This window comes from Entelurus aequoreus, linkage group LG14 (genome assembly GCF_033978785.1).
Source record: "Entelurus aequoreus isolate RoL-2023_Sb linkage group LG14, RoL_Eaeq_v1.1, whole genome shotgun sequence".
Lineage (NCBI taxonomy): Eukaryota > Metazoa > Chordata > Actinopteri > Syngnathiformes > Syngnathidae > Entelurus > Entelurus aequoreus.
In genome coordinates this window covers 43,432,135-43,445,255 of record NC_084744.1, presented here as the reverse complement: position 1 = coordinate 43,445,255, position 13,121 = coordinate 43,432,135, and the positions used below count along the sequence as shown (strand labels likewise).

Sequence of the window (13,121 nt, the reverse complement as noted above, 5' to 3'; positions counted from 1 at the left end):
CTCTTTGCGGCGAGCTCCTCCCGTGGCACGTACCTCCCGATGACGTAGCACACAAACAGTGCAGTATGCGCAAAGTTTTACTTCTGACACCAATTGTAGCGTCCAGAAGAAGTGCACATCAAGTCTGACGCTCTTTTTAAACTTTTATTGAGCAAGCTATACTAACACAGCTCAACATATCTCGTTCCTTCCACACGCACGTCTCCTCACTCCTCATTTACGCAACTCAAGAAGACAACATCTTACTTCAGCAGGTCGTTACACTATATTCTTTAAACACAGCAACGTATGTACCACAAATAAGCACACAGCTTTACCTTTACTTGGCAGTCCATGTCTTGTTGAAAACACGCCATTCGTCATCAACTTTTCTCTTTTTAGCGTCTCGGGGATAACCGGGCATCACTTGTCGCTGTGCGCCTTCCCTCACAGGACATACGCACATATAACACTTTTCAAAATAAACAAAATAGCACAGTTGTATTGCACGCACGACAAATATGTTTTTTTAAATTTATTTTGTCATTTGAGATTGCCGCTGCGCGCACGAGCATACGTCCACACGGAAGTAATACAAATAACGCTTTTCAAAACAAAAGCAGCACCGTTGTATTGCACACTTGAAATAGATGCTTTTTAAAATGTATTTTGTAATTTATAATTGGCCTCACGCGGGCCGGACAGGGACGTACAAAGGGCCGGATGCGGCCCGCGGGCCGCACAATGCCCAGGTCTGCATTAGATGGCAGTATTGTCCTGTTTAACTTCTCCGTTCATGATGAGTATATCATTTCGGCCACCGTGTTCAATGGAGAAGTCTGTTCTACAAAGTTCTGTTCTAAGTCTGTTCTAAAAGCCCTAGATGTTATGACGTCATTGGGCAGGCAAGCTGTTTATATTGTGGGAAAGCGGACGTGAGAACAGGCTGTCCCCACTCAGTCTCAGGTCCGGCTGAATACCGGGAGTTTGTCGGGAGAAAATCTCTGCTGGGAGGTTGTCGGGAGAGGCGCTGAATACCGGGATTCTCCCGCTAAAAACGGGAGGGTTGGCAAGTATGGTGGAACGTCTCTGGCAGATCGATACTCTCCCTTACGTCAGCGAGAAGATTGAATCTCATTCCAAGCAGGACCAACAAGGTCTCTCTCTTTTACAGACTGACTCTAAGCGTGTACCTGTTGATGGTATCCAGCGCTACGCGACACCCCTGTTACGTCGCCAGCCAAGCACTATGCTATGTGCACCCTCAGATGCTGTAATGCCAAACTTGCACAGCATTGAACGCAGGTTGGCCAAAGACCCTCACCTTGCAACCTCTTATCGTAGAGAGATGGACAAACTTATCAAAACCGGATACGTTGCTGAGATTCCTTCAGAGGAGGCAGCAAAGAGTACTGAGTCGTGGTAAGTACCACATCATATGGTGCACCACAATGGGAAAGACAGAGTGGTCTTCAACTGTTCTTTCTCCTACAATGGCCACTCTTTGAATGATCATCTCCTCCCTGGACCAACGTTAGGCCCTACTATGATTGGGGTCCTCTTGCGGTTCCGATGTCATGCAATAGCCATAAGCGGGGATATCAAGTCAATGTTTCACCAGATCTGCTTACTTGACCATGATAAACCACTCCCTCGATTCCTGTGGCGGAACATGGACAGGGAATCTAGAGCGCAGATCTTTGAATGGCAGGTCCTACCTTTCGGAACAACCTGCAGCCCCTGTTGTGCAGTGTACGCTTTACAGCAGCACGTCAGGGACTATGAGCCACCAGACTCTCTGCTCATGCAAGTGGTTGAGCACTCCTTCTATGTGGACAATTGCCTCCACAGTCTGAGTAAGGTTGAAGAAGCCAAAGCTCTAATTGACAATCTGCGTGAACTTCTTAGCAAGGGAGGTTTCGAGATCCGACAGAAGTTGTGGCCCGTCTACCACCTGATGCACGATCAGCAACTAGAGAGCTGTGGTTATCCAAAGCAAGTGATAACCTCCACGAACCTACTCTTGGACTATGCTGGGATTGTTTGAATGACACGCTGAGTTTCAAGCGTCACACAACAGAATCATCAGCTGCCACTCTTCGAAAGGTCTACAGTGTCCTGGCCAAGCTTTATGACCCCCTAGGATTCATTGTACCATTTACCACTCGGTGTAAGGTGCTCATCCAAGATATGTGGAAGTCCAACCTCGGCTGGGACGACCAGATCCAGCCTGCAGATCTCCTTGACAAGTGGTCAACCTGGGTACGTGAGATTCCCACTTTACAACAATTTAGGTGCCCCGTTCCTATGTACCTTTTACTGTGAACACTCCCACTGCAACCAGACATATTCACATCTTCTGCGATGCCTCCGAGCGCGCCTATGGGTCAGTGGCCTTTATACAGTCAGTAGATGACAATCAGCACACCCATGTGTCTTTCGTGTTTGCCAGATCACGAGTTTCCCCGAAAAAGCAACTATCCATCCCGCGACTAGAGCTCAGTGCTGCACTTACAGGAGCACAGCTGGCCAAAGTGATAGAGACAGAGCTCGGTGTCCCTTCAGATCGCATCACGCTATGGTTAGACTCAACGGCCGTGCTGCACTGGATCAAATCAGAATCGTGTCGCTTCAAAGTATTTGTGGGGACTCGCATCACCGAAATCCAAACCCTAACAAACCCCACTCAGTGGCGTTATGTTGATTCTCTGAACAATCCAGCAGACGATTTCACTCGTGGACTCACCCTGCAGGAAATGATCCAAGAGCACCGCTGGAATAAGGGCCCGCACTTCCTTTACCTGCCAGAAAATGAGTGGCCCAACTTGCCTTCATCTGAACTGTAACCGGATGCCACAGAGCTGAGGAAATCCGCCTTCGTTGGAACTATTTCCTGTGCTTCATCCACTCAGCTTACTGATTTCAGTGAGTTCTCCACATGGAAACAGCTTCTACAAGAGAGAGCTAACTCCCTTCATGGGGCGGCTGATGCTGGTGTTTCATCCCCACCTTCCGCCATGGATTTTCTGCAAGCCGAAAAACTTATTTTGCAAAGGGTTCAAGGAGATTGTTTCCCAGAAGAGTTGAGAGCGCTCAAGGCTGGACGGTCTCCGCCTTCAGACAGTCGACTTGCATTCATTCCGATTCAATCCTCCAAGCGCACCACATTTTGGGAGCACATGGGAGAGAGAGGTAAAATCCATTAAGACAGCACTCAGAGTTGTTCTCAAAGACCAAACAGTCCCTGAACCAGTATTACTGACAACATTGATAGAGGTTGAAGGCATAATGAATGCTAAACCTCTCGGTTGCCTGTCTTCGGACGCCTCAGACCCAGACCCAGTCACGCCCAATCTCCTTCATATGGGCCGTCACGATTCATCTCTACCTCAAGCAATCTACGATCCCTGTGGTCTCGGAAAAAGACGTTGGAGGCACAGCCAAGTCCTAGCAGATCACTTTTGGTCGTCTTTCATCCAGCATTACCTGCCAGGGCTTCAAGAACGTAACAAGTGGAGGAACGATGGCAAGACCCTTTTGGCCGGTCAAGTTGTCTTGATAGTGGATCCTCAACTCCCCCGAGGATCGTGGCCTGTAGGACGGATCACTCAGACACATCCAGGAGCAGATGGACGGGTCCGGACTGCCAGAGTACAAGTGAAGAATCGCACCTACCTTCGCCCAGTCGCCCGACTGATCATGCTTCCACCTCTTGATGACGAGGACACTACCTCATAGACTTTCTTCTAGTTTCAACTGCCATACGGACAGTTGGGGGCGGCTGTGTACGAAAGCCTATTGTGTGCCTTTAACCAGTTTTGTAATGTTCCTATACCTTTAAGTTGATAGGTCAATCTGTGACGTCATTTCCCCTTTAAAGCACGTCTTTGTCAGAATAGCCGGTTTCAATCAGTGGTGGCAGCCAGCCTTGTGTGCGTTGACGACTAAATACCACACACAAAACCACACACACATTCACATCTACCTTTCAGCAATAAAGATGATTAAAGGATTCTCTGGCCGGAATCTGTCCATCGTGTCCCAACTCTAAAAGAACTACTATCCCTTCCTTACATTAACCATTCCTTTATATTTATCCAATATTATTCATTTTCTACCGCTTGTCCCTCTTGGGGTCTTCATATATCAAGCTGCACTCGGGCGGAAGGCGGGGTACACCCTGGACAAGTCGCCACGTCATCGCAGGGCCAACAAAGACAGACAGACAACATTAACACTCACATTCACACACTAGGGCCAATTTAGTGTTGCCAATCAAACTATCCCCAGGTGCATGTCTTTGGAGGTGTGAGGAAGCCGGAGTACCCAGGGGATCCCACGCAGTCACGTGGAGAACATGCAAACTCAACCACGCACTAACCCCTAATTCACCGTGCTGCCCCACTCTAAATATTAAATAAACGTAAATAAAAAGCCTTTTATTCCGCCCATAAAATCGAATAAAAACCATTCAAAAAGCGCCAATAAAACTCAACTTACATTTTGTGACTTGAATATTAACCAAGTATTAGTGATATTGTTATTCTGAGCGCTAACACAGACAAACTATTGCATTTATAGCGGCGACGTGATGACCACCGCGTGTCCCTATGTTGATATCATCGAGTGGTCTGCTATTTCCTCGCTTCCCTGCTCCCTGGAAGTTTATTGTAAGTCATAAATCATGCCTCTCACCTGGAAAGTAGATTGCTGAGGATGTAATCCGACAAGATGATACACTTAGACAGCCATTTAGGACACGGAGCTGGCGAGAATGACACAAAACGCCGCCCCCATTGGCTCCGCTGTAAGCAGAAATTTATTTACGTTTCTTTAATATTTACATCTGCGGTCCTTTCCAAGGTTTCTCATTGTGCCCATTGGGTTGAGTTTTTTGTTACCCTGATGTTGGATCTGAGCCGAGGATGTCATTTTGACTTGTGCAGCCCTTTGAGACACTTGTGATTAAGGGCTATATAAGTAAACTTTGATTGGTTGATTGATGATAATGATTGTGAACAATAGGCGAAATTCCCCAAAAAGTGCAGTTCCCCTTTAACTAGTTTCAGTTTGCTAAACGCCCTTTCTCCACCTGCAACAGTCACAGGTATGTTATGATATGAAAGTCAGTGTAAAACTATCCCAAATGCTAAGTAGTCTTTTTACTTTGTTGTTGTCAGCTATTAGGGTGTCTTTTATTTTACATTGCAATGACATCTTTAAACATTTACCTTTTTTGTATTTAGGCTATACAAACATTTCCCTAATAGCACATTTTACAAGACCACATAGAAGCATACTTGCCAACCTTGAGACCTCCGATACCGGGAGGTGGGGGGTGGGGGGGTGGGGCGTGATCGGGGGGCGTGGTTGGGGGCGTGGTTAAGAGGGGAATATATTTAAGCTAGAATTCACCAACTCAAGTATTTCATATATATATATATGAAATACTTGACTTTCAGTGAATTCTAGCTATATATATGTATATATATATATTTATTTTATTATACATATAAATAAAAGAAATACTTGAATTTCAGTGTTCTGGAGGCTATCCAGTAGATGGCAGTATTGTCCTGTTTAAGAGTGTCACAACATTGCTGTTTACGGCAGAAGAACTGCTTTACGGTAGACTAAACGTGTTTGCTGTTGTTGTGTGTTGTTACCGCGCTGGGAGGACGTTAATGAAACTGCCTAACAATAAACCCACATAAGAAACCAAGAACTCGCCCTCGATCATTCTACAGTTATGACGTCATTGGGCAGGCAAGCTGTTTATATTGTGGAAAAGCGGACGTGAGAACAGGCTGTCCCCACTCAGGTCCGCATTGAGCTGGAGGGGACGTGGCCTCCAGCTCCGGCTGAATACCGGGAGTTTGTCGGGAGAAAATTTCTGCCGGGAGGTTATCGGGAGAGGCGCTGAATACCGGGAGTCTCCCGCTAAAAATGGGAGGGTTGGCAAGTATGCATAGAAGACATGTCAAAAGTGTCACAATACAATTCAATACAGCCTCTGAATTGGCGCATGCGGTCCGACAGTGGTATGTGTCACACCGTCGCTTTACATTGAACTGGCGATTTTTTTTTTTTATACTGTTTTACAAAATAAAGATGACAATAAATATGGATAAAACTGACGGAAGTGATAAACAAGATTAAATATAATAGGAAATTAAAGCGGTAAACAAATAGTTTGGTACGCCAAATTTATTATTTCTTCTACTCTGACTCACAGGTTTATGTGTTTTCCATAAAAATGCCTAATTATGCAAACGCCCACCTATACCAATGTGACTTACCACTCTTACAACCCACAGACACTCCCACACACATATTGCTCCTCAAGCCCCTTATTCTGTCTCCTACAGCTATGCTTGTGCATCCAGTAGTTTGTTTTTTTAACAAATACAGTTAGCAAAAAAGTTTAAATGCGTTATTAACACACTTTATTTCCAGGGTTTTGCAGGCCACATGAAATTATATTAAGGGCCAGATCTGGGCTTTGAGTTTGACACCTGTGCTATAGGGGACTGACAAGCAAATGTCATTTTTAGGGGAACCTGCAGACATTGAGCATTTGTTTAATAAAACGTTGAGGATATCTGTATTGTAGCATGTTTTCCTACATATTTTGAGCACAACCCATTGGGTATACCACAAAGGTAATTTCCAGTCATAGGGAAAAAGTAGAACACCATGGAGTGTTCAGTGTTCTTGTATTGTATTATATGTTGTTCTGTTGGCCACGGTGAGAATGAATAATGTTGCAGAGGTAAGGGTGAGGGTAAGTGTTCTTCAAGTAGGATTTTTACCATACCTCTCCAGTGCACAGCAAACCCTGTTCAGAGGGCTCAGCATGTTTTTGGGTCAAACAAGAGTCTCCGCATCCATCAGGCCTCCCACAACAGCACCAACAGTGTGACCTTCAACTGTAAAATCAACATGCAGGTAATAAATGAACACATGCCGGTTCACAATGAATTTGCATGCTGCGCCAGCAACTTGAGTCAGCATATCTTCTAAGTTTTAGGTACATACGGTTCAAACTCATTTTTTACCACAGGATCTGTGTCGCTGAAGAAAACCTTCACAGACAGAAGTAAGATTCTGCATCTACATATTTTCAAACTACAACATTTGCAACAAAAAAATAACCTAATTTTGTCTGAGATCCACTTTTTATTAACTTCATTTAGGCATGGGAGGATACATATCACCTGGTCTCAGCACAATGTTACTGCCCAGAGCCTCTGGAACATCAGTGGACGCCATCTTCCTGGAGAGAGAGAAAGAAAAAGTGAGCAGGAAGTAACTACACTTAGTGACCCACGCCAAAATATAGAATCAACAAAAAACCTGGTCTCCTAACGGCATGCAGTAAAAGCATAAAGCTTTGAGATGAAGGCTCTCATGGCCATAGTGGTGCCTCGGTTTTTGTTAGTAATGCTAATGCGTTCCAAAAGGTCAGACGAGGACAGAATCCATTTCTGTTTCTCTTATGCACTGCCATCAGAAGATTTTGAAATACAGACTAGGGCAGCGGCTATTATTTTATTAATCAAGTATTGATTGAATAATTGGATAAAACACACTTTTTAGCCTCAATGCGTATTTTATAGAACATTTTTTTAATGAAGAAAATACATTTTCTGCTCGCCATTACCTTTTATTTATTTAAAGAATTGCATATTATCCACATGAAAATAGCACTTTTAACATTTGTATATTAATTAAAAATGTAAAAAAAAAAAAAGTAAAGTTGGTACACTTTGACAGCCAATTTTGACCCGGCAATGGCGAAAATGATACAAAAAGACGCTTGGTTCCGACCCCCTTTTCTTCGAGATGATTTCTGTATCATTTTTTACCAAAATGGGAATATATGAACATCCTAGCAGCCGGCATCATAATGACAACAGAGCTTGTACAGTAAGTGATGTTTTATTATGTTTGTTGGCTCTCATAAAGTCTGCAGTGAGCAGTAATCAGTGATAAAGAAAAAGAACAGCAAACGTTGTGATGCGCTTTTGAAATTAATGCACCATGTATGCTTAAAATGAGCAAAATACGTAAATATTAATTGTTATTATAAATGTACCCGTTACTACATTACATAAATACTTACATAATGTACTGTTTTTTTGGATTATAACTCGCTCCGGAGTGTAAGTCGCACCGGCCGAAAATGCATAATAAAGAAGAAAAAAAACATATATAAGTCGCACTGGAGTATAAGTCGCATTTTTTGGGGAAATTTATTTGATAAAATCCAACACCAAGAATAGACATTTGAAATGCAATTTAAAATAAATAAAGAATAGTGAACAACAGGCTAAATAAGTGTTTGTTATATGTCGCATAAATAACGAACTGAGAACGTGCCTGATATGTTAACGTAACATATTATGGTAAGAGTCATTCAAATAACTATAACATATAGAACATGCTATACGTTTACCAAACAATCTGTCACTCCTAATCGCTAAATCTGACGAAATCTCAAAGTTAAGTTAAAGTACCAATGATTGTTACACACACACTAGGTGTGGTGCAATTTGTCGTCTGCATTTGTCCCATCCCCTTGTTCACCCCCTGGGAGGTGAGGGGAGCAGTGGCCAGCAGCGGTGCCGCGCCCGGTAATCATTTTTGGTGATTTAACCCCCAATTCCAACCCTTGATTCTGAGTGCCAAGCAGGGAGGTAATGGGTCCCATTTTTATAGTCTTTGGTATGACTCGGCCGGGTTTTGAGCTCACAACCTACCGATCTCAGGGCGGACACTCTAACCACTAGGCCACTGAGTAGGTCTTCTTCCTCTGTGTCGCTTTTAAATAATATTATTTGATATTTTACGGTAATGTTTTATTAATTTCACACATAAGTCACTCCAGAGTATAAATCGCACCCCCCGCCAAACTATGAAAAAAACTGCGATTTATAATCCGAAAAATACGGTATATAAGATCTCAATGGAGGTGTTTGGATGTTTTTCAGGGGCTTTGTGATGCGTTTTGGATGCAATGATGCAGTCCAGATTCTACCGATTTTTATTAGTTACACTCAAATGATTAATCGAAGCAACAGAATATAAATATCTAATCAATAATTGTTGACGCCCTACAGAAGACTAATAAACTGTTAGAGGAACTGCATTTTTTTAAAATGTAGCCTATCATTCACAATCATTATGAAAGACATCATGCATTTTAATGCATTGTAACTCATTAATAAACTTAAATAAAAGTCTGCTTATAGCGCAGCCAGTGGGAGGTCCTCTTTTCTACACATGAAACCCAATAAAAAAATCATCCAAAAAGCGCTAACAATTCTCCATTTACATTTCGTGACTTGAATATTAACCAAGTATTAGTGATATTGTTATTATAAGTGCTAATGCAGACAAACTATTACTAGCGGTGCCGTGATCACAAGTTTGTGTGCCAATGTTGACATGATCGACTGATCAGTTGCTTCCTTGTTTCCTTGCCCGTCAGATTTTATTGTAGATCGTAATACATGCCTTTCACCTGGATAGTAGAAGGACGAGAACATATTCCCACGAGTTGGTACACTTTGACAACCAATTAAGACACGAAAAGACGATTGGCTCCATCCTAGCAGCCGGCATCCTAATGACAGCAGACATTGTACAGTAAGTGATGTTTTATTTTGTTTGTTGGCTCCCATAAAATCTGCAGTGAACAGTAAGCAGTAGTGATGGGCAGTAACAAGCTACATGTAACTAAGCTACAAAGCTTAACTACATTTCCAGTAGCTTGGCGGTAGTTGAGCTACTTTTTTAACGAGTAGCTTTTCCTGTTGTTTAGCTACTATAAGACCCATGTTGCCAGGTAGCTTATATCACAGCTACAAGCTACAAAGAGAGAAAATGGACTGTGAATTCATGCCACACAAAAATATGGAGAAAATACAATGACCTGGATGAATTAGAACATCCATACATACGGAGAAAATCCATGATGATTGGTTGGCGTTCGTATGATTGATTGATTATAAATGTGGGCCCATAGATATAAATGATGTTTAATGTAGCTTTGATATAGCGAGCTACTTTTGCCGTGTATCTTGTTGTGTAGCTTGCTACAATTTTCCGGGGATAGCTTGCCATAGAGTTTTGCTACATTTAATCAAGAGTAACTTGTAGCTTAGTTTACTACATTTTCCAAGTAGCTTGCCCATCACTGGTGATTAATCACTGATAGTTCAGGAAAATAAAGCGATCGTTGTGATGTGCTTTTGAAGTTAATGCTTAAAATGAGCCAAATACAGAAATATAAAATTTTATTATAAATGTGCCTGTTACTGCATTACATATATACTTACAGCATGTATATAAAACCTTAATAGAGGTGTTCGGATGTTTTTACAGTGCCTTATAGGCAGAATAGAGCCACTACCATTAGCTCCATTGTAAGCAGACTTTTGATCGCAATTATTTACTCTTTAGAAGGCATAACAAAAGAAAAACATATGTGTTCTTGTCCTACATAAGGATTGTGAATGATAGGCAAAATTCCCAAAAAAGTTACGCATTCTAACTCCCAAATAAACAATAGCAAAAGTCAGCTAACAATGAAGCTAATAGGATATTCTAATCTGCTTATAAAGTGCTCTAAATAGCCTCCAAAGTTTTATATACACGTTGTAAGTATGTAATATAGTAACAGGCACATTCATAATAACATTTAATATGTTGAAGAGGTTCATTTAGCCTACTAATGTGTATTTATAAATGGTTGATTTATATAGGCTAGTAAGGTAAAGTTTTGTACCTGACAAGTTTCGGCTTTATTGCTTCTGCAGCCTTCATCAGAGGTGTCACGTGATGTTAGCGTGACACTTCAGGTGGGATGGAACAATCCATATAATACGTCACAGATGACGTCACGCTAACATCACGTGACACCTCTGATGAAGTCTGCAGAAGCAAGATAGCCGAAACTTGTCAGGTACACAACTTTACCTTACTAGCCTATATAAATCAACCATTAATAAATAAAAATAACATTTACTATTTACATATTTTGGTAATCTAAGCATCACACCGTTCTCTATTTCCTTCAACAATATCAACAACTACTGGTATTCATGGCAGACTTCATGAGAGCCAACCACTACTTTGGGGGAAAATATTGATCCAGAACCTTATATCTTTGAGCCTAAATAAAAGGAGAATGAGCTACAAGTTTTAGAAGCTGATCACTCGAGTGATAAGCAGATCCAGCAAGTTGCACTTTTGCTAATGCCCCAAATCCTGAGTTTTTAGGGCATTGTTTTGTTTACCATTTGTCTCAATATGGCCAAGGACACACATTATTGTGGTTTTCCTGCACATTGTCTCCATCACTAACGGAGAAATCTAATCAGCGGGAGAGAATCCCTCTGACATTTTCAAGTATATTTCTGTTTTATTTTAAGTCATTAGCTTGAAGTGTCCCTTTGTCTCCGACACCCTCGTCGTCATGTGACATGAGTGCGTGCGTGACTGTTATCATTTTGCTTACAAGTTCCGATGACCCGCCTTATCTTGCCTCTGATTGGCCAGTCCATAATGTTTCACCCAAACCTTAGCCAATTGTGAGTCTTTATACAAACATTAATCATTTATCATGGATTTTCTCCGTATGTATGGGTGTTCTCATTCATCCAGGTTATTTTATTTTCTTTGAATTGTATTGCATTGTATCATATTGTATTTTCTTTTAGGCCTGGATTTGCAGTCCATTTTCTGTCTTTGTCATTTGTAGCTTTGACGTAATCTACCTGGCTACATGGGTCTAATTGGAGCTAAGCTACAGGAAAAGCTGTTTGTTAAGAAAGTAGCTAACCTACCGCCAAGCAGCTGGAAAATGTAGTTAAGCTACGTAGCTACATGTAGCTTATTACTTCCCATCACGGGCTATATATATATAAATATATATATTTTATATAAATCCTGAGGATTGAGGAAACCCCTCATGAAACAGGCCTGTAGAGATGAAATAGTCTTGTGATTTTTTCCCACACATACATATATTTTATATATATATTTATCTTGTACACACTCCCCACCTGACACAAATTTTACCAACTCAGGCAATGCAGCATCTCACCTACTGAGTATGTCAATATCTGCATAAGCTGGTTACTTCTCTGTGATAATGGCACCTTTACAAGTAGTTCCTCTATGTTAGCGCTTTGAACAACAATGTTGCTAATACTTGGTTAAAATTCAGGTCACGAGATGTAAATAGAGTATTGTTGACCATTTTTAAAAAATCTTTTAAGAGGGCTTTATGTGCGCAATGGATTACTCTCATTAGCTTCATTGTTAGCCACCTCATACTTACCGTATATTATAAATCGGAATGCATAAAAAAGAAAGACATATGTGTTCTTACATAGGGATTGTGAATAACAGGCAATTAAAAAAAAAAAAAAAGTGTACTTCCTCTTTAAAACTTAGCTAAAAAGCAATGTTTATCCCTTCTCAATGTAGCTGTAAAGGGAATTGTTTGCTTACAAACCAAACTTAAGTTTTAATTATATTATGGGAGCTCTTTTTTAACCACAAAACTTTGTAACATGGAACATTGTAATCCAAGGACAACCTGTCCTTAAGTCAAATGTACCATTAAAATAACAGTGATCGTGTTACCTAATTGTACCAAAAGTAACCTTGAATCAAATGGTGTTAATTACAAGTTATATGTAACCAAATGAGAGGGCTGGAAAAGTCTAATCGTCCCAGTAATCCATTAGTAAAACAAATTGAACACAAAGTGCACACTGCACACAAAATGTGTCACTCAGCACAAAGACAAAACCATGCATTGTATTTTTAACAAACACAATTTGTCAGTTTATGAAGTGACATATTGTTACCATTGCTAGCTGAAGTCAAGCCTCCTTTGATAAAATTGGATCCTGGCATGCTGGCAAAATGATACAGTACATCCACAACAGAGTGGGTGTGATTGACCCAATTTCAAAGTTAATGTCAGAGACAATTAAAAATAAGTGCCACACAAGACACTGGAATATCTGCACACCATAAACGTTGTTAACTGCTACGCAGACAATTGACCATCATCACAATCACTGTATTCTACAAATTACTCGCCGGCTTACTAACGAATGTTG

At 41.3% G+C, this 13,121-nt stretch overlaps 1 long non-coding RNA gene across 1 annotated transcript in view; it reads left to right on the top strand.

Annotated features, from left to right (window-relative positions):
* Nucleotides 1-6,831: 6,831 nt before the first annotated feature.
* LOC133664928 (uncharacterized) overlaps nt 6,832-13,121 on the top strand; it is a 36,399-nt gene continuing 30,109 nt past the window's right edge. Inside the window, exons 1-3 of the long non-coding RNA XR_009828655.1 lie at nt 6,832-6,927; nt 7,043-7,078; nt 7,176-7,276. This is a non-coding gene — a long non-coding RNA (uncharacterized LOC133664928). The remainder of the gene's footprint in view (nt 6,928-7,042; nt 7,079-7,175; nt 7,277-13,121) is intronic.